This window comes from Crassostrea angulata, chromosome 8 (genome assembly GCF_025612915.1).
Source record: "Crassostrea angulata isolate pt1a10 chromosome 8, ASM2561291v2, whole genome shotgun sequence".
Classification (NCBI taxonomy): Eukaryota; Metazoa; Mollusca; class Bivalvia; order Ostreida; family Ostreidae; genus Magallana; species Magallana angulata.
Genome location: NC_069118.1, coordinates 9,618,469 through 9,624,208, shown reverse-complemented (window position 1 = coordinate 9,624,208; position 5,740 = coordinate 9,618,469).

The following is a 5,740-nucleotide window of genomic DNA, read 5'->3' as shown; positions in this document are numbered from 1 at the left end:
TTTATATATACGAGAGAGGGGTTTACTGTTTTGCCCTTCTGTTTGTCTGTCCGTCTGTCTGTCTGTCCGAATCTGATTTCTGTCCAATTTCTGTCAATTTTTTTTTTAAAAACAATCAATCGCAGGTGCTTGAATTTTTTACACATCTACTCTTTGTTTAGGCAAGCCATGAAATGGGATCCATTTTTGTACCTGTGTTAAATGACGACGTTGTTTATATTTAATTTTCAAACAAATTTTTGTCAAAGATATTTAAGCAATTATTAATCGCAGATACTTGAAATATTAACACTCTTTGTTCAGGGATTCATTTTTGAACCAATTAGACATTAACTTCATTAACTGTTAACTTTGATTGTTTAGCCAAAATTTTCGAATTTTGTCAAAGATTTTTTAGCAACTAATAATATACCAATCGCAGATTCTAGAATTTTTGTATGTTTTACCTGATGGAGTTTACGGGCAAAGTCAGTTTTGTCTTCCTCGCTACTGTAATTGGGGTTCTGTCATTTAAATGTCGAGGATCAGAGAAGGCGTTTTTCCAGTTCATACAAAGTTGCACCATATCGGTCTACAAGCTCCGTCTGCTCCAAAATAAGTTTATAAAACTGATATAAAATACTTAACCCCAAAATTTACAAAACTTTATCGTGTTAGCAGATATTGCAAGCGCATAGCATAAGGGGGGATTCTTAAATTACTGTGGAATCATCATGTTTGTTTGTTTTGTTTTATTTTTTTTGCCACCCCCCCCCCCCCCCACTTTCAATGCTATGTGCCTTTGATAAACCTCATGCATGCAGTTTGGAATTAAAAATATTAATGGTTTACCACTGCAGAGCTTTATAAACACCCATAGACAATGTATATGTTCATGTAGATGGTTAAAATCATTTTGAAATTTGCATGATCAATAGTATATTGAAGTTTGATTTTTTGTGGTTATAAAAATGATATTATTTACATGCGCTTTATATATTAAACCAGCTAACATAAATACTCATAAATAACTTGTACTGCAGAATAATTGCTTTTCAAAATATGGAATTCTGATATCAAGGCAAAGTTGAAAAACATACGAAATGCAAGTAGCTCATAGGCTATATAACTTACCCTCCGGGACATTCACAGGATGCAGCCAAAACTTCCCCTGTGGCATTTGAAATGATAAACCAAGATTGATAGTATTTCTTTTGATCGAATGTCTTGTCCCTCTGAGTAGGTTTTACTCTTGTCTTGAAAACAAGCGTTTGTCCATTACGCACACATTCTAAATGATCCACATGCCCGTCAAAGTACAGTATATAATCTTCTGCGCTTTTGAAAGCTTGTCATAATCAACCCGGTGTAAAAGCAGATACTTGAATATATCATAAAGAGTAAAGTTTGGAACATTGGAAAGATCTGAAAAGAAGCCAGTAAGTTTGAAAGGGTTTATATCGCAGCCTGCTGTTTTATATCTCTCTTTAATGACCTTCTCTGTGTTATCGCCAGTAAAATCGGGATCTATAGGGCATTTAAAGTTGAAAATACATTCTGCTATTTTAACCAACTCTTTCTTTTTATAAACAGCAACTGAAATTCCCTTTGTTTTGAGAAACTCGTGCAGTTGTGGAACTGTTTATCACTGAAGGCAGCCGACATTTACAAGATTGTTTACGTGCGCTAAGCAACTTCTTGTCCGTAGTCACGTCATTCCGCGTATAAAAATGAGATTTATTGATTTGACGAAACGAAACTCGGAAATTGTCTATTGATTCCAGAGTGCCTTTTTTGATGCTAGAACTATTGACACCATAATTGATTTAATACTTTTTTACCGTACGAAAGAAATTATGTAGAATATTGAAAAGTTTATTTGACATTCTATATCAAAGCATGGAAAATTAATCTCGATACCTCTATTCAATTTGAAACCATTTTTAACGAGGAGGAAAAATACATTTTTAATGTTGTTTTGGAGAGACTATAGCATTCTAGATCTATTCCACTTGTCAAAAATTGGGAAAAAAACTAATAGCCCTTTAAAACCCTATATCAAACAAAGCTTTTGATGTGAAGCATCATCAAAAGAATGTGTATCTTGAATTTCATAAACATGTAGGCACTCGTCGTTATAATTACCTAGACCCTGACCATAACAAAGATCATATTTAAACATTTGAGATGTTTTATAAAAACGTTTACAATAAAGAAACTTAAATCTAAATTTACATCCTCCAGTTATATTCATGTTTTTTAACATTAACAGCCTTGATCGTGGAATGCAAGCACAGTTAATTAGTAGCTTTCGCCAATAAAACCTGTAAAGAAAGCACTATATTTTAGAACTATATTTTATATTTATAAACAACTCCTGCTGGTTAATTTTTTTTTATTACAAATGTTTCTCAGTGCTGAAGTACCTTGTTGTTACTTAAGGTTGAAAGGGTTTTATTTTCATGTTTTCATTTTCAGATAACATTTGGATTTTGATCATAAAATGTTAACTTATTTTATGCTTTCAATACGTAACAGTCAGTATCATATCAATTCTTTAGTGCGCTAATCTACATATGTAAGTTGTGGAATCATTAATCTACATGTAAAAAGTGCAAAAGTTTACATCACATAGTATAAATCCAAATCGATTTTTATGGGATTCGTATATTCTATCTATATAAAAAGAAAAAATAAATAATCAAATAGCGATGATAATCGCATTTAGAAAAAAATGATTAAATTTAGATAGTCTAAGTTGTTGAAAATTTGTGAAATATAGCATATTCTCTTTTTAATACCTTGACTAAATGTTGTATCAAATAACATTGTCACTCTTTAGCCATATTTTATTCATCAATTGTGTAAAAAGATAATTCAAAGACAAAAGGATACGAAAATTACCTTATATATATTATTCAACTTAATAATGAAATTTTGCAGAACACTTGCACGTTAAGGTTTCCAGCAATGCACACGTCCAACGGAACTTTTGCTGTTGCGGTAACAGTGGAAGATTTTCCTAAATCTAATATATCTATTGGGGGTCATGTATACTCTACCTCCAGTCCCCTCTCAACTGTCACCTTACAGGTAAATTAGATCAACCTTAAATCTTATAAAAGAATGTTATCATGATCGATTACAATGTATATGAGATTTTTGGGCAATACATTTCTCTAAATTCAGATTTAATTAACGCAAAACTAAAATACATTGATCGACTGATCAATGAATCATCGAAAATGGCTCTTGAAAAAGTCATACTAGGAGGTTTTGTTTTATAATTGCCCTCTACCTTTAGATTAAACACAATCCGGAATATATCTATTGATTGTTGACATTCCTTCCTTTATTATCTACCTGACAGTTTCTTGTGAAGACACCTTCAATTTAGATTTAAGGTCAGCGCCATATTGCAGTGAAAATCTTTTAGGTGCATACAATACGTCAAGCGGGATAACTTTAACAACTCTCTAAGATACCGCATGTTTACCATCTGGGCTAGCCTCAGTATCAATTTAGATTTATGTCGGTGCCATATTGCAGAGAATTTTTTTTCAAGCAACCCCCCCCCCCCCACCTCTCCCCATTTGTAAAAATTAGATCAAATTTTTGTTGTTTTTTTTAATATCATCCAGGTTTACTTTGGTTTCAGGGTTGTTTTGTTTTTTTGTTTTTTTTTAAGTGGGTGGCATTGTAAACCTTACTCCACCTTTGATGTTAAAATTTTCATTGGAATTTTTAAATTTATTTCATTTGTATAACTGCAAGTTTTTTGTCAAATTAAATTTTATAATTGTAATATTTTTACAAGTTCGTCATTTAATAATTGGCCTTTTTCAATTTCAAACTGTGGTTTTGTTGTCACATCAAACAGAGCAACCTTTATTGCGATTCATATTTTGGAAGATGGGCATATATATATATATATATATATATATATATATATATATATATATATATATATATATATATATATATATATATATACACATATACATATATATATATATATATATATATATATATATATATATATATATATATATATGTTTAAAGATAATTGTAAAAGGTATGTAGACAAAGTTTGATATAGGCATGTCAGATTGTTTCAAAGCAGGCAGGGCGGTCGAAAATTGAATAAGTGACTGTATCCCCTATCTCCTGTAAAATAATAATGCATGATCTTTTGAAACATTTATATGCTTGTGTGTATATCAATTACAAGAAATATTCATATTTTTTAGATATGAGTCCATGGGACAGTTCTCCATGTGTGCATGGGGAATCGTCAATAAGACAAGGCATAACACAGAACTAGGTGTTACTGTGTACCGGGGTACACTGGAAACGTCTGTCAAACTGGTGGGTAAAGCTTTCATGTACATGTACATTTTTACAAATTAAAATAGAAACTGAACAGTTTAATAAACATTTCTATATTTTCTAGTTATTCACATATACATGAAGGTTAGATAAACATTTATTTTTTGTGCAAACATAATTTTTAGATAATTTCTTTTAATATTTTACACAATCCTAATTTGGTATGCATTTGATACCACCTAAATTTTACCTTAAATGTAGCAAACTTAAAATTCCGACAAACATGAATTCAACATTCAATGTGATGTGTATTTCCTAATCACAATAACAAACTTTCATAAATAAGCTTTCAATGTACAATGTACAAGTTCATGGGTACATTATACTTTTCTTTAAAAAAATCAGTTTTACGAAATGTTAATGTCATCATCATTATCTGAATTTCATTACAATTGTTTTCTTTGTTTACATGTCATTTTTATCTTTTTTAACGCAGAGATAGATGAGTGTGCAAGCCACCCTTGTCAACATGGCGGTACATGCAGCGATGATGTCAACATGTTTTCTGCTTCTGTTCTCCTGGTTTTACTGGGCGGATGTGTCAGCAGGTAAAAACAAGTGTACGAAGGCTTTTGGAGTGCGAAACAATGCAAATATAATTGGATACATTTTAATCAGACAAATGCATGCCTATCAAATATAAATGTATCTCAATTATAAAATGTTTTAATCTCATGTTTATTTCAAGATACAGCGGATATCACTCATTGAATAAATTTTTGATATTCCACTGTGTGCTCTTACGGCAGTGACGTCATAATTCAGCATTACGTATCTTCAGTCGGATGATTAACGTAGATTGAACAAGTATTCCTTTTAAAGGAATGATCGGAAATAATGATATATTGATAGCTATAAGAAGCAATCAACATGATCAGTTTGATCTAAAATAAAATGTATTTTTACATAATTGGAATATTTTGAATCTCTACGCCATAATTTCATAATTTTAAACCGTCAACAATTATAATTTTGAAATAAATTTGGGGAAAGCCGTTCGTAAACTCCTTGTCTAGTTTTATATTTTTAACGTAATTATTAAGTGTTAATGTATCTTTTTCTTCTTCAAAATACTGAGTAGGGCTCTTCAAAGAGCATTAACACGGTTGTATTATCCCCGAGTACCCAAACTCCGTCACCATAAGCAGAAAACCTCCCGCGTTTCTCTGTAAATTATTTTTTGTGGTTTATATCATTTGCAATCACTAAATATAATCTGAAACAATATAATTTATAAAATTATCAACAATTTTTTTTTCTTTTCAAATAAGCCCTCTGAATACGACGTTTATCACATGTGCTATCATAACTTATATACCTAACTCCGTCACCCACATGCTCTATGATATGGCAGAGAATGAAGACACATTAA